The following is a 22,272-nucleotide window of genomic DNA, read 5'->3' on the forward strand; positions in this document are numbered from 1 at the left end:
TCTTTGGTATAGTCTTTTTTCTCCAGTTATTATTGGTTTCTGTCTCATTCTTTACCTTTTCTATTTCAGCATATGTAGTTTGTACTTCATTTTTGCAATTTCTCATCATTTCATTTGCCTGAGTTATCTTCTCTTCAGTATCACTGCTTTGGTCGATCAGACTGCCTGCATGCTTACTTGGCTCTGTATCATTTCTAAACTCTTCCAAAAATCTCTCATGATTGACTACTGCACTCCCCATTTAATTAGTCTTCTTTCTCAGTGAATCTACCTTAACTGACAGCTCATCAATTGTTGTGTCTTACGAGTATCTATTCAATTTCTTTATTAGTTCCTCATTTTTTCCCCTCTGCATGCGTAGTTCCTTTTTAATTACCTAATTTCCTTTTGAAAAGTTTTCTCCAGTTTATTCATTGTCTCTGCTAATTTATTATAAGTTTCCATTTCGAAATTTCTTTGTAGGAATCATCCTCCTGTTTTCTTCTCTTATCCCTTCTCTTACTGCCATCTAGAGCCACTTTTCCAAAGTAACTCATCTTCTGTCTATCTATCTATCTATAGCCCGACGCCCTAATCCCACAGAAAGATAATTTTTACTAATCTGGCACTCCCTGCCGCATCCACATGCCTTAGTGTATTTTGTCTGTCAGCGAATTCCTTGGAACACTGATTTCTGATCTTTAGTTTCTTTAGACTACACCTTTTTGCTGTTGCTTGCTCTACTGTGTTGAATCACTTAACTTAGCCTAAAAACGAGCTTGACTCATTTCATTAGCTACAATTAGGTATGCCCAGAACGTCCGACTTCTCCCATTGCTTTTTCGTGTGTGTGTGTGTGTGTGTGTGTGTGTGTGTGTGTGTGTGTGTGTGTGTGTGTGTGTGTGTGTATGTGTGTGTGTGTGTGAGTGTGTGGTAGGAAGGATTTACATTAACAATGATTTAAGCCCCAATACTGCCATAGGTTTCTGTGAGCTGAATACCATATAAAGGCATTAGGCCTCAGGAGAACGCATACACAAGTTTACAGATACAGTCTCTGTCATGGCGAGGGATTGGCAGTGCTCATCCAAATGAGAGTTAGATAATATTAACTTTCAACCCATGAGGCTGATGAAGAGAGACCGTTTCCCCAGAGTTCCAGAGGAAATTCGGGTTTGACAAGAGTCGTGGACGTAATTACACACGCCTCTTTTGTGCAGGAGCCATCACGTCTACTCGGCTGACTTTGAGGACGAGAGATTATCTGACTTTGCTTCATCCTACGACATCGACGCCCTTGCAGTGACGCAGATGATCCGGGTGCAGCCAGAACACACACGGAACAAGAATAGTATCAGTCAACCACCCATCCTCCTGCTGTCTGGAAGGGAAACAAATTCTAGTCCAATCCTCGCTTCAAGGTGTTAGTTAAGATTACTTGGAGTGGGATTCATCAGATTTCTGGGGCAGCAGCTCAGTTAACAGCCGATCCTCATCTCAGAGGCACGCTCACTATATAGTCAGTCCAATTCAAAACACCTTCGGACAAGACCACTACTGTTGGTCTGCTTCTGCTTTAAATTTGCCCAGGGCACCTTGCAACAAAGCCATAAACAATGCCCAGGATCAAGGGGAGGCAGACAAAGGCTTCAGGTAGGATGGCGAGAAAAGCTGCTGAAGCATTTATGATCATCAAAATGATGTCAGTAATAACATCACGCGTTGTTACGCGTCCAGTGTCCGTGTTCCTGGATATTGGGTTTTGCAAGGAAAGTATCTAGCGAGACACTCTAAACCGGCCAGCTCACTGGCGCCAGATTTAAAGATCAAAACCTTCATTAGTTTTTGAAAGTACCCCACACTGTCAATTCTTGATGACTCGGGTCTCTAGTAAGATAGAAGAAAAGACGAAAAAAATGTATGCACGTGTGTGTGTGTGTGTGTTCTTACCTAATTGTTCTTACCTAATTGTATCTTTACAGGAATGAGTCAAGCTCGTACCGTCCCGTGTCTTAAACCATATTTATCGTACATATCCTTAAATTTGTGAATTGTTTTGGCACACACTATTTCATTCGGCAGTGCATTCCATTGATCAATTGCTCTGTTTGGGAAACTGAAATTCCTTACGTCTTTATCACCTCTCTTCATATGCAGTTTTTTGCAGTGTCCTCTTGCTGATGCTTCTCCATATGTTAAGTAATCATTTATGTCTATTTTCTCCTTCCCTGATATGCACTTATATAGCATTATCATGTCACCTCTTTTCCTTCGCTCCTGTAGTGTTGGTAGATTCAGCTTATTTAGTCTTTCTTCGTAGCTTAGGTCCCTTAAGCTTGGTATCCATCTTGTAGCGGCCCTTTGAACTTTTTCAATCTTGTCTATGTGCTTTTTGAGATGAGGACTCCAGACTACTGATGCATATTCCAGGGTTGGTCTAATGAATGATGTTATTATCCTTCTTAGCATGTCTTCATTTATGTATGTGAATGCTATTCTCATATTTGCAAGCAGTGTATACATGTTCCGTACCTTCTCGCTGATGTGGTCAGCCGGAGATAGTCTGTTATTGATGATCACACCTAGGTCTTTTTCTCTTTCTGATGTGTATAGGGTTTTATTTCCTAATTTATAATCCCAATCAGGTCTTTTTCCACTTTTACCAAACTTGATTACATGACACTTGTCCACATTGAATTCCATTTGCCATGTACTACTCCATTCATGAAATTTATTTAATTCTTCTTGTAGCTCTTTACAAGAGTCTGTGTTAGTAATTCTCCTTTGTATTTTTGCATCATCTGCAAACATATTCAGATAGCTCTCATTTCCAGTGTTGCTGTTTATATCATTTATATACACTAAAAACATGATTGGTGCCAGCACTGAACCCTGTGGTACTCCACTAGTCACTTCTTTCCATGATGAGTAGTTTCCTCTTAGTACTGTTCTCATTTCTCTTTTTATGAGAAAGTCTTGCATCCAACAAAACAGTTTGCCTCGAATTCCTCCTTGATGGTACAGTTTCCATAAAAGTCTTTGGTGTGGTACTGTGTCAAAAGCTTTCTTGAAATCTAAATAGATACTGTCCACCCATCCTTCCCTTTCCTGTATTGTGTTTGTTACTCTGTCATAGTAGCTCAACAGATTAGTAACACATGATTTTCCTTTTCTGAAACCAAACTGTCTTTCTGTTATCATACTATGTTCTTCTAGATGATTTACCCAAGCTTAAGCTTTTCTTATAAGCTTTTCTAATACCTTGCTTAAACACTGGTCAGTGATACTGGTCGGTAGTTGAGTGGATTTTGTCTATTTCCTTTCTTGAATAAAGGGACAATATTTGCTTTTTTTCCAGATATCAGGTAGTTTACCTTGACTCAAGGATTTCTTGAAAATTAAAAATAATGGTTTGCTTAACTCCTTTGCACATTCTCGTAGTACCCAACATGAAATTTCATCAGGACCACTTGCTTTTCCTCTGTCTAATCTACTTAACTCCTCCTGTATTACTTTTTTTTAGTATCTCTTCCACAGTGTTTACACTCTGAAAAGTCACCTTTAGAGGTCTTGTCTTGCTTTTCTCATATTTCCCTAACCTTATGCGTTCCTCTATGTCTTTACTACAGATTTCCTCTGATACTTTCTTCAGTAAGCTCATTACATTTGCCATCTCCTTTTTGTCTCTTGTGATCTTGTTTTTTAATTCTTCCTCTTCTATACCAGTGATTACTATAGATTTGTTTATATCTACTGAATCTCTGACTAACTTTGGATTGTTTTGGATTATTCTTTTCACTTCCTTTTTAATGCTTTTTTCCTCCACCCTTGTTTCTAAGTCTTTCTTTACTTTCACCATTTCAGCATACGTGGTTTCCACATCATTCTTGTAGCTTTGCACAGCTTCATTCACCTGTGTTATCTTCTCCTCAATATCACTGCTCTGGTCAATAAGACTGCTTACTTGCCTAATTGTCTCTGTGTCATTTTTAAACTCTTCCATAACACTCTCGTGATTGACTACTGTACTTGCCATTTCACTCATTTTCTTCCTAAGTGTACTTAATTCCACTGTTAGTTCACTGATGGTTGTGTCTTTCTTATTGGCCTCCCTTCCTAGTTTTTCTATTTCTTCCTTTTGCAAGTGCATCTGCTTCTTTATTTCATCAATTTCATTTTTGAAAGCCATTTCTAGTTTGTTTACACGTTCAACCAGTCTATTGTGAGTCTCCACTTCAACCAGTTCTTGGTAGAAATCATCATTTTGTGTGTGTGTGTGTGTGTGTGTGTGTGTGTGTGTGTGTGTGTGTGTGTGTGTGTGTGTGTGTGTGTGTGCAGATATATTTGCCAAACGCATTTAATTGGATTGGAAAATGCACCCAGGTTGATTTAGAGAGGGAGTCCGCGAGGGAAGACTGGGGAGGAAATTAATCTGGCTGCACCAACGGGGAGAGACTGTGGCGGCGAGGTGAAGGACAGAATATATACTGATATACTGACACAGGGAGAGAGGAGATTACAGAGCAATAGGAAGGGGACAAATACTGGAAATACTGAAATATTGTCAAACGTTATGGCGCAGTAATAATGAATGAATAATCATGGTTGGCAGACGAAAGTAAGAAAATACTGATATTATAATGACTCAGGTGAATATAGGAAAAGGTAAAGACAAGTCAATAAAAGGGGTAGGCAGAGGAAACGTAAAGGTAAATACTGATAAATTAAGATAAGATAAGGAAATAAAATAATAAGCAGAGGAAATACAAATTTTATACAGAAGGACAGAAAAAACACAAATCAGATAGGGAAAAATATATGACGAAGATCTCTCTCTCTCTCTCTCTCTCTCTCTCTCTCTCTCTCTCTCTAAGTATAATTTATCTATCTAGTACCAGACGCCTTAATCCCGTAAGAGGTGACCACAAACAAATCGCCTCCACGTCGCCCTGCCCCCCGCCATTTCACCGCCCTGCTCCCAGCTCACACCTCCCTCTCTCATGTACCTCTCCACTCCATCCCTCCATCTCTTCCTTGGCCTCCCCCTCCCTCTCCCCCCCTCCACCTCACATACACTCTCCTCGTCATTCTGTCACTCTACATCCTCTCCAAACTACCTCAGTGTGTTTCTCCTAACGCTTCCCATCACATCCACATCCATACCACAACGCTCCTTCACATCCTCATTCGTCAGTCTGTCTGTCCATGTGATTCCACATGCTCCCTTCAAATAACTCATTCTCACTGCTCTCACTCTTGACTTCTGTCCCTACAGCAAGGTCCAAGCTTCACTTCCATACATCAGAGTTGGTATCACAATACTGTCATGTAGTAACTTTTTCACATCCATGCTCACTTCCCTGTTTCTTATCACTGCTTTCAGGGAACCAGCAACCTTTCTTCCCTGTTGTACCCTTTCAAGCAGCGCATTCTCGCCCAATCTAGCGACTTTCGCGGCATTCAGACGCCAGAACTGGGTTTCGTCAAGACTGACAGTCCAGATTTTTTATAGTAAGGATGACTGACTCTCAGGAACTTCTGACGACTGAACGTCGCCGTTGGACCGCCTGAATATTATATATATATATATATATATATATATATATATATATATATATATATTCGTTTTCGTTTTTTAAAGGCTCCAACATGCTTGCATGTGTCGGCCTTGGTCACCTAATGGCGGCTCTCCACGCTGCACGATCCATTGCAGCCTCCCTGTTCAGTCCCTTAACCCTGAGGTCACACTTAATGACCTTGTCCCATGTCTTTCTCGGTCTACCCCTCGTAACCCCACCCCCAATATTAACACTTCTCACCTTCCTCACCCAATTATCATCCCCCATCCTCTCCACATGTCCAAACCATCTCAATCTACCTCTCCCCATCACAACACCAATACACTCCAGTCCCATCCTACCTCTCAACTCTTCCATCGTAAACCCAGCACCTCCAGGCCTTGGACGCAGGGACGCACTGCACATCCACCTAATCATTGTCATTTCTGTACGTCTGAGCCGACGAATATCTTCCTTCACTACTCAGGTCTCACTACCATACAGCATTACACTCCTAACACATGCTGCATGCAGAGACCCCTTAGCACGTAGGGACAGTCCTCTCAATGTCAGGAGAGGCAAGAGCTCCCTGAACTTCTTCCAACCATTTCTCACCCTAGCCACAGAGCTAGCTCCAGCCCCACCTCCAGCACACAACATGTCTCCCAAATAACAAAAGTCTTCCACACACTAAAGAGATTCACCAGCAAGTTCAATCCTTTCACGTCTGACTATCTCCACCTGCTCACCCCAACACGCCGCACACATAAAATAAGCATTATCTCGCAGTCTACCTCTGATACCACTACATCTCTTCTGCACCCATTTATCACACACACCGCACAAGATGAAATTACTTCCCACGCCCTTGTGGCAAACCGCACATGGCCACTCTCCCTCGTCTTTGACAGTACCGCCACCAACCCTGGATATCATCACTTTTGTTTTATCTGCATTTATATATATATATTGTTACATAGCCTATGATTTAATCATCTTTTGTGTAATTCTAACGTACAGTATGCTGCATGTTTGATCACGAGAGTGTTCTACCTCACTCCCCCCCTCCTCCCTTATAGTAGAGTAAGTCGTTCTTTCTGTTGTTCAGAGCAGGATTGTCAACTCTTTGTCCCCATGGCTTCATTTGTGCGTCCTTCTTACAAGTTATATCAAGCTCTGCCGGCCCCTATATAATGAGCTCAGTCTCTGCATTATTGCCACTTAAATCTACTCCTCATTTTGTTCACATCTCTGTCCTCCTCCGTACAGTTATTATTGTGAGTGCTCAGGAAGTCTCCAACCATCTAGCAGCTGTGTAATTTGAGTATAACTGTTACTGCATTTTTTCTTGTACTGTGTAGCGTAAGGTGTTAATTCTTAGGCCTAGTAAGGTTTTTGTGATTCATGTGTTTTGGGTGTCAGCCCTTATTAATAATAGTTTGTATCTGTAATAATTTATCTTGTATTAACTGAGCATTATCCAGTGTATTCTCATTTTATCAGGGCTGACTTAGATAAATTTACTCATGCTAATTTCGTGTTAATAGAGGCTATTGCAGTTAACCATATATTTAACCTGTTTTTTGCCATTACATTATCCTTATGAGTCCTGAATGTTTTGTTGTTAGTTTGAGCATTAAAGTTTAACTTGTAATTTTACCTAACTCCTTTGTTTTGAACCTGGAACTTTACGGGACAGTAGTGATTTTTAGTATTCTCACTTAAAGTGTACATTATCTTTCTCTGTTCCGTAACATAAATTTGGCGACCTCTTATCAGGATATTCAGGATATTATCATAAGGATATTGCTTGATATTTTGTGACTGTGATTTATTCATGATGTCTACTATTACTACACTTGATGAAGCAGAAGATTTTTTGTCAAATGTGCAAACAGTGTGTGATGTAGAAAACAGAACAAAGAATGAACTTAAGCTTGTTGCTCAACAATTGGGAATTGCAGTTCACTCTCATCATTCTAAAGATCAAATTGTTGACATGATTAATAAAAGCTTGTTTAATGTAACTCCTCCAAATGAGCAAACGCAGATTGAAATAGCTAAGTTACAGCTAGCTCTGCAGGAGGCTCTTGTTAAGGAAGCTGAGTTTCAGGCTCGTGCTAAGGAGGCTGAGTCTCAGGCTAAGGCGGCGGAGTCTCAGGCTCGTATTCAGGAGGCTGAATTTCAGGCAAATGCTCGTATTCAGGAGGCTGAATTTCAGGCAAATGCTCGTATTCAGGAGGCTGAATTTCAGGCAAATGCTCGTATTCAGGAGGCACAGGCACAGGGTCAGGCACAAATTGAACTAGCTAGGATTCAGGCAGACCATGAGTATCGCATGAAACAAGGTGGAACTGGATCATCTAGCTCTGATGATTTTGATGTGGCTAAAAATGTTAAACTTGTCCCTCCTTTTAATGAATCTGATTTAACAAAGTATTTTCAGTTGTTTGAGAGGGTAGCTACAGGTTTTAATTGGCCCAAAAAGTATTGGCCAGTACTCCTTCAAACTGTTCTCACCGGTAAAGCTCAAGTAACTTATGCATCTTTGCCTCAGGATCAATGTGATAATTATGATGTAGTTAAGAGCTTGATTCTTAAGGCCTTTGAGCTTGTTCCTGAAGCCTATAGAGTAAAATTTAGGACAACTTATAAGCAAGATAAGCAATCCCATGTTGAGTATGCAAAAATCAAAGAAGATCTGTTAGAGCAGTGGTTAAATTCTAAGAATGTGGATTCTGATTTTGACAAATTTAAGCAGTTGATTTTGCTGGAGGACTTCAAAAGGTGTATTAATAAAAATGTAAGCGTATATCTTGATGAGAGAAGAATAGATAATTTGTCTGATGCTGCAGTTTTAGCTGATGAATATGTTCTCACTCACAAGAGATATTCTAAAGAAAAAGGGAAAGCTGAGAGTAAGTACGTTGCCTCTACTCAGAGTACAGGTAACAGGAAAGAGAATAAAGATGATGTTTCTCAGGAAGTAAATACCAGCTTCACCCCTAGATTTCAGAAAAGTAAATGTACTTATTGCAGTATGCTTGGTCATACTACGGAGAAATGTTTCAGGAGACAGCGTCATGTAAACAAAAAGGAGTCTTTAAATATTCAGTCAATTGGTCTAGTGTCCACCCTTGAGAGTTCCCAGAATTCTTTAACTGAGTTAACTGAACCTGCTTTGAGGGGTAAATTAAATTCTCATGATGGAGCTCCTCTTTTGAGCAGTAACGTGGGTGACACTCTCAAGAGTTCATGTGCTAATTTCCTGTCTGATGGTTTTGTCAGTCCTCTGGACAGTAATAACAGGAAATCAGTTAAAATATATCGTGATACAGGTGCTTGCCAATCCCTTATGCTGAGCAGTGTTCTAGGCTCTAATGTTAATTCCTCTGATGAAACCGTAATCTTACAAGGTGTAGGGAATAATTACTTCTCTGTCCCTCTGTGCAGAGTGAATTTAGAGTCTGGATTTGTTAATGGTTCTGTTATGGTTGGGTTGGTTGAGACACTCCCAATGTCAGGTGTAACTTTCTTACTTGGAAATGATATTGGTGGAAGTCAAGTGTGTCCAGCTCCTCAGTTGTCTAGTGAGCCAGTGGTTGCGACTCAGGATTGTGATGTCCCTGATGTGTTCCATGCATGTGCTGTCACTAGGGCTAAGTCTAAAGTTACTGGTGACTTAGAGGATAATGATGATGATGATGTTATCCTAGCTGACACTTTTCTTGCTAATTTGGACCGCTCACCAGATGAGGCAGTACCCCGTAGTGTTGATAATTTGTCTCGTCAAGAGTTGGTTGAGTTGCAGGATGCTGACCCTGAGTTAAAAGGTCTAGCTAACTCTGCTTGCAGTGAGGAAGAGTCAGCTGGTGCTTCTACTTGTTATTATATAAAGTCAGGAGTACTTATGGAGAAGTGGAAACCCCCAACAGCATCAGCCGACTGTGAGTGGGAGGTTGTACATCAAGCTGTCATCCCTCGTGTTTGTAGGCAGGATATCATTAGAGTGGCTCATGATTCCAGTTTGGCAGGACACCTTGGAGTGAGGAAGACTGTGGCACGCATTTTGAAACACTTCTACTGGCCAGGTATCTTCAGGGATGTTTCCTGGTATTTTAAGTCTTGTCACACCTGTCAAGTTGTGTAATCAGACCGAAAAGGTTGCACCTCTAGTTCCCATTCCTCCTTTTGAGGCGCCTTTCACCCATGTGTTGGTGGATATTGTGGGCCCTCTTCCTAAGACTTCTTCAGGATTTTCTTATGTGTTGACCCTGATTGATATGGCTACTCGTTATCCTGAAGCCATTCCACTTAGAAATATCTCAGCAAAGAACGTGGTTAAGGAAATGCTAGGGTTCTTCACAAAGTTTGGTCTGCCCAAGGAGGTACAGTCAGACCGGGGAAGTAATTTCTTGTCAAATGTTTTCAGGCAGTCTCTAAAAGAGTTGGGCATCACCCAGATCACGTCTTCAGCTTACCATCCCCAGACCCAAGGAGTGTTGGAGAGATATCATCAAACACTCAAATCGATGCTCAAGAAATACTGTTTGGAACATCAGAAAGACTGGGATAAAGGTCTTCCATTCGTTGTATTTGCCGCAAGAGAATCTCCAAATGAATCCCTGGGCTTCTCACCCTTTGAACTACTGTTTGGCCATGAAGTAAGAGGACCCCTTAAGCTACTCAAGGAATGCTGGCTGTCGGAGGAAGATGACGTCAACCTGCTGGAGTATGTGATGAAGTTCAAAGAATGGATGTCCACTGCTTTACAGCTGGCGAGAGAGAATTTAGGAGCTGCTCAGGAGAAGATGAAAACTTGGTATGTTAAGAAGTCCAGGTTACGCCACTTTCAGCCAGGAGATCAGGTTTTGATTCTGCTACCGGTGCATGGGCAACCTCTTCAAGCCAAGTTTAGTGGTCCTTATTTCGTGGAGAAGAAACTCAGTGATGTCAACTATGTCATCGCCACACCAGATCGTAGAAAGAACAAGCAACTTTGTCACATCAACAAGCTAAAGTTATATCACAGGCAGGACGAAAATAATCCAGTCTGCACTGTAGCTGTTCCACCCAAGTGTGCAAGTGAAGTTCTCCCATGCAGCATGAGCCTGAGTGATAGTTTGGGGAAGAATCCTGATATCATGAATGATCTCCAGACTAAGCTTTCTCATCTACCTCCCGAGGAAAGGCAGGAGTTTTCGGCATTACTGCAGGAGTACCCGCAAGTGTTCCGTGCTACTCCAGGAAGAACCACTGTGTTGATGCATGATGTCGATCTTGGAGACGCAAAGCCAATTAAATTGCCTCCTTACCGTGTGAACCCAGTGAAAGTTCCTCTCATCGAGAAGGAGCTTGGCTACCTGTTGGACCACAAGATGATTGAGCCCTGTCAGAGCGAGTGGAGTTCTCCTGTCACTCTAGTCCCTAAGCCAGGTGGGTCACAGCAGCTTTGCATCGGCTGCAGACGTGTTAATCAGATAACCAAAACAGACACTTACTCTCTCCCTCGTATGGAAGATTGCATAGACAAGATCGGAAAGGCTAGGTACATAACTAAGTTTGATTTGTTAAAGGGATACTGGCAACTACCTATGATTGAACGTGCTAGGGAGATCTCATGTTTTGTAACACTAGGAAAGACTTTTGCATCTTCTGTAATGCCATATGGTATGAAGAATGCACCAGCCACATTTCAGAAGCTCATGAATGTTGTAACAGAGGGTTTGGCAGGGTGTGTTGTTCATATTGATGATGTATTAATCTTCAGTGACAACTGGAAAGATCACGTATGCAATGTCAGTAAATTTCTTGAGCGTTTGGTTCAGGCTAATCTTGTAGCTAATTTATCAAAGTGTGAGTTTGGTCAAGCTAAAGTTCAGTACCTTGGGTATGTAATTGGTGATGGACATGTTGCACCACCAGCAGCTAAGGTTCAGGTTATAAGTGATCTTCCCAGACCTAAAAGTAGGAAAGAGCTACAAAGATTTTTGGGAATGGTAGGTTATTACAGGAGATTTGTTCTTAACTTTTCAATTCTTGTATCACCACTTACAGACCTACTAAAAAAGGGAGTTAAATATGTCTGGACCGATAACTGTGAATCCTCTTTCAGTAAACTTAAAGCTATCCTCTTAAGTCAGCCAGTGCTCGCTACTCCAAATTTTGGTAAGCCTTTTAAGATGGCTGTTGACGCAAGTGATACAGGAGCTGGGGCTGTTTTGCTGCAAGAGGATGATCAGGGTATTGAACATCCTGTATCTTATTACAGTAAGAAGTTCACTCCACCTCAAAAGAACTACTCAACTATTGAAAAAGAGCTTTTGGCCTTGATTTTGGGTTTACAGCATTTTTCATTTTATTTGTGTTCTGGTTTTGACCCCATAGTCATTTATACCGATCATAACCCACTGAAATTCCTTAGTAAGTTTAAAGATAAAAATCAGAGGTTGACAAGATGGAGTCTACTTCTTCAGGAGTATTCATTAGACATACAACATGTCAAGGGGAAAGAAAATGTTATTGCAGATTGCTTATCTAGACTTTAGACAGATTGTTTTAGAGTAATAAGAAATTTCCTTTGTAAATTTCTTTTTCTTTGTGGGGAGGTGTTACATAGCCTATGATTTCATCATCCTTTGTGTAATTCTAACGTACAGTATGCTGCATGTTTGATCACGAGCGTGTTCTACCTCACTCCCCCCCTCCTCCCTTATAGTAGAGTAAGTCGTTCTTTCTGTTGTTCAGAGCAGGATTGTCAACTCTTTGTCCCCATGGCTTCATTTGCGTGTCCTTCTTACAAGTTGTATCAAGCTCTGCCGGCCCCTATATAATGAGCTCAGTCTCTGCATTATTGCCACTTAGATCTACTCCTCATTTTGTTCACATCTCTGTCCTCCCCTGTACAGTTGTTATTATTGTGAGTGCTCAGGAAGTCTCCAACCATCTAGCAGCTGTGTAATTTGAGTATAACTGTTACTGCATTTTTTCTTGTACTGTGTAGCGTAAGGTGTTAATTCTTAGGCCTAGTAAGGTTTTTGTGATTCATGTGTTTTGGGTGTCAGCCCTTATTAATAATAGTTTGTATCTGTAATAATTTATCTTGCATTAACTGAGCATTATCCAGTGTATTCTCATTTTATCAGGGCTGACTTAGATAAATTTACTCATGCTAATTTCGTGTTAATAGAGGCTATTGCAGTTAACCATATATTTAACCTGTTTTTTGCCATTACATTATCCTTATGAGTCCTGAATGTTTTGTTGTTAGTTTGAGCATTAAACCTTAACTTGTAATTTTACCTAACTCTTTTGTTTTGAACCTGGAACTTTACGGGACAGTAGTGATTTTTAGTATTCTCACTTAAAGTGTACATTATCTTTCTCTGTTCCGTAACAATATATATATATATATATATATATATATATATATATATATATATATATATATATATATATATATATATATATATATATAGATAGATAGATAGATAGATGATAGATGAACGCCTTCATCCAACACGTACTGATAACAAACAAGAAGTCTCTATTGACTTAAATACAAGAAATTATTATGGTATAGTCCTTAAGGAGCCGTAAAATTAATTTATCAATATGAATAGAAAACATGACAAACCTAACGGTTTCTTGTAAGCCAGGAAATCATTCACAACGCTTGGTGGTAACCATATAACCAACCCATACGTCTTCCCTACGTGTCAACAAGTGCTTGGCGGAGGGTTAGTGCCCCAACCTGGATAAAACCACTAACGCAAAGACAAACGGCCACCCTTTACGGAATTATTGCGTGTGGCTATAAATAGATAGTGAGAACAGAATACACATGGTGACACTTCGAGTTGAAGAGTTTATGAGGTTTTGTAACGTCTCTTCATTTACCGATCCAGTTTGCTTACTGTTTCATAACCTCTAGTCCAAAGACGTATTTTATATCTGATTTCTTGTTCCCAACAGGCGATTATATTCAGCTTACGTTTTGTACTGAAGAAGTGAAAATATGATCTTCAGCAGCCCATTCAACACGAGAGGTCTTTTCTTAGCGGTCTGATTATCATTATTATTTTTTTTATTCGATCTCTGGATTCCCAGTGGACCTCATAGATGTAATGCTTCTGCTATTATCGGTTTGGTATCGATTTATTTATATAACATTTGACAATATTCATTGTTGACGAATACTTATTATACTCTGAGGATTCTAAGACTCTGAACTTAATAAAATTGTCTCAAGGTATCTAAAAAAAAAAAAAAGTTGTCTTCATCGTGACACAGTTAATGGAAATAGTATTTACATTCGCCCACAAGTCAATAATATTGTGTAACATTAGATGAATTAAACAATACAGTAATCCTGATCGCAAAGGATTTAGAAAAACATTCCTGCTGCCTTTTCATTGCCAGTTCACATTACATGTTTGTTTCAAACCGAGTAACTGACATGTGTTGTAATTCAAAATTTTAATGTCTTTTTTCTCATTTTACAAAAGGAAAGTTGAGGCTAAACTTTGTTTCGTATTACAGACAAGAAGGTCCAGCAATGATGGAGTTTAGTTAACTTTTCCTGCCTTTCACTGATTCACAACTTGTAAGCTCAAATCTTATTTCTTGTAACATCATTACCCTTTCAGCATCTTTAACTTCATTACTGCCTAATTCACCATGATACACAGGAGACGACCATATGCAAGAAAGGTTAGTAAGCAAGAGAAGACGATACACATGAAACGACGATCAGCAAGTGATGTCAGTAAATATGACAACAAGAAAAGTAGATGATAATAAACAAGAGATGTCGGTAAACAAACTGACTCGAAACAGTAATCGGCGATCAATAAGATGGAGCGTTAAAAGAATATGAATTAAAAAAAAAAAAAAAAAAAAAAAACAAGAGAGACCTCGGTAGAGTTACCCTCGTGGATTGACAGACGCATGTTCCTTCTTGGTCAGTTACAACAAAGGTGGACTTTTGACTAAGCATTGTTAGCGGGATGTATGAGCACTTGTCTTGGTAGTGAAGGAGCACTTGTGTTGGAAGTGAAGGAGCATTCATGTTGGAAGTGAAGGAGCACTCGTGTTGGAAGTGGAGGAACACTTATGTTGGAAGTGAAGGAGCACTCATCTTGGAAGTGGAGGGGATGAAGAAGAGCGAAGACGTCTCCCACCAAGTTCATGGTCCTTCTTTTTTCTGGAGAAGGAAATAAGGAAGTAGGAGAGTGGGTGGAGCTCTTGCTGAGATTCTTCTTTTTTAACTCCCCAACATTTCCCACACTTTGTCATCTTATTCCAGCCAAAGTTAATGTATTTTATTTAGCCATGGAAATATTCTGTAGTCAAAACGCATCGTCGTATTCACAGCTTACTTTCATCCCAGCTCCTCTTGATTGGTTCTTATGCTTCCAACCTTCCTTCCCATACGATATGCACAAGTGGGTTTAAAGCACACAACATCTCAAGGCTATTTTCGCTCCGAAGATTACATGTCTTACCTTAGTTTTGCTCCTCGTGTTATATGTTTATTTCTCTCCTTTCACGACCGTGTAATTGAACTCGAAAATCTAATCTATTTTTTCTTGTGCTGCTTTCTTCCCTGGTTCTCTTACCTCTGTTTCCTTCTTTACCAACCTTGGCGTATATCACACACAGGTCTGTTATGAATGGGACGGAGTAAGGTTGATACTTGCTTAATAAAATGCAAATTCCCGTGATTGGTTGTCCTCCCTTCAGCCTGATACCATTTCCTTATTGGTTCTGGCCCTGCATTAATGTGTGTGTGTGTGTGTGTGTGTGTGTGTGTGTGTGTGTGTGTGTGTGCAATTGTTTCTGTATTTACACACATGTATGAGTCTGTCTGCATCAATTTGGAAAAATAAAATAAATACAGGTTCAATGCGTACATAACTTGCTTCTATATTGTGTGTGTTAATGAATGTGCCTATACGCATGTGCATTTATTATTTCTGTCCATGGGTGTCCATTTTCTTTTACGTGCATGTGTCTGTGTGCAGGGTTCTGGTTTCCTCCTTATATTGTCTTTAATAGTTATTCCCTTTACTGTTATTTACGAGTATAGTCTCAGGTTCTTGTACTCATCCCCAGTAAAAAAAAAAAAAAAAAAAAAAAAAATTAGCTGAAACAGCATTACCTTGACCATGACCGGGTTCAGTATAACAGTATTAACACCTGCAGGCTTTTCCTTTACCATGAGAGGGTACAAGATAACAGTATTAACACCTGCAGGCTTCTACAGTACCCACATCCTCAGCTAAAAAAAAAAGTCTGCCGTTAACAATAACAGAATGCCAGAAATGCCTAGACCATGAGTGGATTCGTAGTACCATCAATAACGCTCTCAGATTCCTGAATTCAATCACAGTTGAATTAAGTCGTGTGCGATAGCTGCAATAAAACAAGAGATATAGTGTGACTGTGAGAAGTTTACAGAGGGAAGCCAAAAGATTACACACACACACACACACACACACACACTAATAAATGAGATGAACATCACTGTCTACAGAAAGAAGGGACTAGGAAAAAAAGTGTCCTAGTTACATGGCTGATCGCAATTAAGCTTTCAACGCCGGAAGGACAAAAAGTGAACGAGTTAAGTTGATGCTGAACATGAAGGACTCGAAAAAGGGGGGAGGGATAGGGTATAGAGCAGCGTTTCTCAGCCGGGGTTCCCCGGAACCCTAGGGTTCCGCGAGAGGTCGATAGGGGTTCCGAAAGGAATACTGATAAATGGGCTAATCATATGTAAATGCATTTTTGAGTCATTTTTGTGTTTAATTTCATATTCGTAATATTACTATACATGTACGGCATATTCTTGGAAAAATCTTGGGTATTAAAGTCTTAACCTGTTATATCATTTAAAAGTATAATAATTCTAGTGTATATACTTAGCGACTTCTATACGGCACCAGTGTGAAACCGCCTTTAGTGGTCAGTAGACAGGGGCTATACGTGACGGATTCGTGTATCATCAAGTGACTCACTCGAGTACAAGACACATGCACGGTCTCCATCAGTCCCGTATGTACTTCCTGGTGTGCAGGTACAGTCCCTCATTCACCCACATTATTTAGTAAATTTTGCCCATCATTTAGGGATTTTATATGAATTTTGAAAGTTTAAGTATGTTTATGATTTTGTATCAGGTGCAAAGACAGAAATCATCACCTTTGAGTTGAAGATGAAATCCGTGTGTTTATCTAAAGTTCAGCCCTGAATTAAGTATCTCTGTACCAAAACACAACCACAGGTTTCACATTAGAGAAGCAAATTTCATTATCTAAACTGACTTAAAAAAAAAAAAAAATTGCCTTGACCCTATATATGTTCATATGACATATTGCCTTGATTTATCTAATGCCTTTTCAACATTATCAATAAACGATTAAGTTATTGTAGTAGTACTAGCCCTTTCGCGCACGATAAGTTTCAATAAGTTTTCTGATCCCGGAATTTCGACTACGAAGCCGCCCGGCCGGTGAGCGCGCGCGCGGCAAATTTGAGCAAATTTGAGCGAATGAAACACATTCTTGCCTTATTTTCGCCCCCCCAAAATCAATGTATTCCCATGAAACCTATGTCCAGGTATGCATGGATGTTTGTTCTATCTGATAAACATGACCAAAACACAGGAAAACAACAGCACAGAAAGTTATGAGCCCTGGAAGGCATGTCGAGTAAACATTTTTGACTTCCCAACATCACCGTTTGAATGTTTTCCATCCTACAGGAAAATGATCTAATATTTTTTCATAGAGAATTTCATCAGCTTTCTAACGAAACCAATCTGGTTTAGATACGATGTATACTTTTCGAGAAAATGGTCAAAAACTGAGAGCCATTTTCGAAAAATTTTCACTGACCTCTGAGAGCTAAGTTTTCCCAGGGACCTAACGTTTTTATTACATAGTAATATGCCCCCATTATCCAGCTTTCCCACTGTGACGGGAAAACCCCATACGCCTCATAGTTCTCGAGTAAATCGAAAAAAAGTACAAGGCACTCCGTGCGTGATTGACTTTCGTGATGCGCGCATGGCGTACGCAATGTTCCCGTCTACGTAACCACGAATTCTTATGAGAAATATTACATTTTTATGTATTGTACATATATAGAATTTCCTGCTCTTCATCATGGTTCAAACGTGAAATCGATACGTCCAATAGTTTCCGAGTAATTGGCAGAGAAAATGAGAGTATTACTACGAGCCTTTCTCAATGGTAACAGCCGGGAAGAGACACTCATTTCCACCGTCTTTTATCGCACAAAACGTAACATAATGCTTACATTTTGGTATTGATCATACGTAGAATTTAGTGGTATAGATCATGGTTGTTACAGAAAATCGATAAGTCAAACAGTTTTCGAGTAATTGGCCGACAAAGTGAGGTTATTACTCCGAGCGCTTGTCACTGATAACAAATGCGAGGAAAAACATTTCCCTCGCCTTTTACCCCCCAAAACGCTACCAAAGGCTTACATTCTGGTATTGATCTTACGTAGAATTTAGTGGTATTGATGATGGTTGTAACAGAAAATCGATAAGTCTAATAGTTTTCGAGTAATTGGCCGACAAAGTGAGGTTATTACTCCGAGCGAATGTCACTGATAAACGCGAGGGAAAAAAAAAACATTTCCCTCGCCTTTATCCCCCAAAACGCTACAAAAGGCTTACATTTTTGGTATTGATCATACATAGAATTTAGTGATATTGATGATGGTTGTAACAGAAAATCGATAAGTCTAATAGTTTTCGAGTAACTGGCCGACAAAATGATGTTATTACTCCGAGCGCTTGTCATGTCACACAACAACCGCTAGGAACAAAAACATTTCTCTCGCCTTTTACCCCCAAAACGCTACCAAAGGCTTACATTCTGGTATTGATCTTACGTAGAATTTAGTGGTATTGATGATGGTTGTAACAGGAAATCGATAAGTCTAATAGTTTTCGAGTAATTGGCCGACAAAATGATGTTATTACTCCGAGCGCTTGTCATGTCACACAACAACCGCTAGGAACAAAAACATTTCTCTCGCCTTTTACCCCCCAAAACGCTACCAAAGGCTTACATTCTGGTATTGATCTTACGTAGAATTTAGTGGTATTGATGATGGTTGTAACAGGAAATCGATAAGTCTAATAGTTTTCGAGTAATTGGCCGACAAAGTGAGGTTACTCTTCCGATCGCTACCAACTTTTACACACACTGTTTCTTCCTCGCACACCGGCCTGAAGACTACTGTATGCTACTAACTTTCTTTTTCCCCTATCTGTAGACTATTACATCTTCCATGGATGTTTTTCTATTGTTATAACCTACTACACATAAACATAACTCTTCTATAGTTACTGCTGTGGAGATTTACTTTCTTTCATATGTGTAATCTGTAGGAGAAAATGGTTATTTGTCTGAAAGTGTGAGAGGTAATGGTAATAGATTATTACATATATCAACAAAATTTGCAGAACTCACTTCCTCCAGGGGTGTTGATCCAGTTAGACCAGGAATTTGAAGATGAGGAGTTATGTAGTGTGTGTGTGTGTGTGTGTGTGTGTGTCAGCTTCTCCCTGAGAGTATGAGGCAACGCTATTTTTAGCACACACCACACTCGTTCACGGAAACTCGCAGCTTGTTTGACGTATATTTCATACAATTCCATACGCATTTACACTATCAGAATCACAATAATTCCAGCCCTAAAAACACCGGTAATTCTCCCCTCCCAACTTCAGGTTTGCCCCTTCACAACACTCTGTTTCATGCCACACGTAACGCTTGCTGGCTCCATAATTTCACCAAGCCATCCACAGTATGTTTCACACAATATATATTTATGCCTTGGCTTCATTTATATACGTATTTCCACTCACGCCATACGGCCTACGGGGGGGTGGAGTGGTGCAACCCCGCTACACTGACCATGTGTCTGGCTCCAAGGCCCAACGATTGCTAACGGCCAGAATTGCTTTTCAATACATATATGAATGTTCCATCAACAATATCACATCACTATATGTTCACATACAATGTATTATCTCACTGATTCAATAGGGTCTTTGCCTTGGGCAAGAGGAGGAGAATTATGGACGATTTAAAGGGAACCACGAGCTGTCAAACATCACTGGCTGACTGCTCAACAAACACTGAGGTTGGAGGGAGCGGGCTGAGGCTGATAAGGCAAAGCAGTGTTGCCAATGACTTACCTCCAGTAGGCCTTGGCTACCCTAAGACGCGCCAAAAAATCACGCAAATCGGCCTATAAGTTTTTTTCAGACGAATATTTTTGGGCCTTGAAGGGGCCTTAAGGACGCGAGTCGCGTGACTGTGTCTGGCGGAGTGCAAGCCGACATCAAGCGAATCGCGCGACTGTGCCTGAAAGGGCTAGTAGTCGTTCTGTTTATATGTGTTATACAGTATATGATATTGGTTCTTTATGTTTATTTTTTTGTGTGAATGAATACCTCCGTGTGAAGTCTCTTGAACATGCAGTTTGCTTTCAATCTTTTTTTTTTTTTCTTTTTTTTTTTTTTTTTAATTTTCAATAAACTTGAGATAAACGTCAGCTATTTTTTGCTTAAACCAGTTATCAGAAAAAAATATAGTATGTTCTCCTTATGAACTTTAAGTTTATACAAGCAGAGTAGAAGACTGTAGCACCAGCCGAGCAGGGCAGTACTCCTGAGGTGGATGGAAAGCCGATGACAGGGAGTGCTGGAGCTCCCGTTTCATCAGCCCTCAGGACTAGTTCCTGACCATCCCCCTTTGCTGAACTTTTTCAGTGTCTCAGTTACACAGAGTGTAGGCCAGCATGCTCTCCAGTACAAATTTCTCTATCTACACCAAACTACATGCACAGTACACACTACACTTCCTATTCAAAATTCAACAAAAATGGCGTCGATTAATCAAGCCTCGGAGTCCTCAGGGGGGGGAGACCATAAATGCCCCCACCATCCCCCCCTCTCCCGGTGACGACTCGAGGTGCCTGGAACCACTGTCTGACTCTCTTCTTCTTCATTTCTGCAACATTCGCTGCCTTTCCTCTAACTTTCGCTCTGTTGAGCACCACCTCTCCTCCTCTAAACCTCACCTTCTTTTTCTAACGGAGACTCAGCTGTCTGAGGCAACTGACAGCAAACCCTTTTCTGTATCCTCCTTCTTTCTCTATACTCATTTCAAAGCCAAAGGTGGCTGTTGTGTATATATACGCAATGACTTATCTTGCTCTCGTGTTCCTGAACTCGATCCTTCTGAATTCTCTACACTCTGGCTTCGGCTTTCCCGTCATTCTCTGACTAAATATATCTGTGCTGTTTACTTATCCCCTAATTCTACTATCAAAAATTCTTCGACTATCTTACTTCTACAATGGAACACATTCTATCCATTTCTCCTTTCTCTGAAATCTCCATTCTAGGAGATTTCAATGTTCACCACCACCTTTGGCTCTCCTCTCCTTTCACGGATCCACCTGGTGAACTAGCCTACATCTTTTCTATCCTTAATGACCTAGAGCAGCTTGTACAGCACCCTACTCGTATCCCTGACCGCCTTGGAGAGAGCTCCAACACACTTGACCTCTTCCTCACAACTAATCCTTCTGCTTACTCTGTTAGTCTTTTCTCTCCGTTGGGCTCCTCCGATCACAACCTTATTACCATAACCTGTCCTATCACACCGGTACGGCCTGTGGACCCTCCAGGGAAACGTCGTCTGTGGCATTTTCGAGCCGTGGACTGGGAGGCCCTCAGGCAGTACTTCTTTGATTTTCTCTGGAATGATTATTGCTTCCATGGCCGGGAGCCATCTGAGTGTGCCTTGCGCATTACGGAGGTTATTCTCTTGGGCATGGAACCATACATTCCTTTCTCATATCCTTTGACTAACGCAAGAAAGCCTTGGTTTAATCATGATTGTTCTAATGCTGTCCGCAACAAGGAGAAGGCCTACAAAAGGTACTGGAGCCAACCCACCCCTGAATCACATCATCTTTACATTTCTGCCCGGAATCGTGCTAAGTCTGTTCTTCGCTCTACTAAAAATAATTTCATCCATACTAAATGCTCTCAACTCTCCAACTCGAATTCTTCCTGCTCCTTCTGGCACCTTGCCAAAAATCTTTCTAACAACTTTACCTCATCATCCTTCCCTCCTCTTTTCTACTCTGATGGTTCTGTAGCTATTTCTTCTACTGATAAAGCAGATCTCTTCGCACAGACTTTCTCCTCCAATTCCACCTTAGACGATTCCGGTGCTGTTCCTCCATCACTTCCCCCCTCTGACTTCCTCATGGCTGACATTAAAATTCCTTCAGTAGATGTATTTTCTGCCATCACTGGCCTCAGTACTAACAAGGCATATGGGCCTGATGGGGTCCCTCCTGTTGTTCTCAAGAACTGTGCTTCTGTGCTTACACCCTGCCTAGGCAAACTCTTTTGCCTTTGTCTGTCAATTTCTACTTTTCCTTCTTGCTGGAAGTTTGCTCTCATTCAGCAGTCCCAAAGAAGGGTGACCACTCCCAACCCTCCAAATATCGTCCAATTGTTTTAACGTCCTGTATTTCAAAAGTTTTCGAGTCAATTCTCAATAGAAAAATTTAAAGGCATCTTTCCTATCACAACCTTCTTTCCGATCGTCAGTATGGGTTCCGTCAGGGACGCTCCACTGGCGATCTTCTCACCTACCTTTCAGACTCC

The sequence above is a fragment of the Coenobita brevimanus genome, chromosome 88 (genome assembly GCF_032717465.1).
Source record: "Coenobita brevimanus isolate Jiangsu-jjx chromosome 88, ASM3271746v2, whole genome shotgun sequence".
Lineage (NCBI taxonomy): Eukaryota > Metazoa > Arthropoda > Malacostraca > Decapoda > Coenobitidae > Coenobita > Coenobita brevimanus.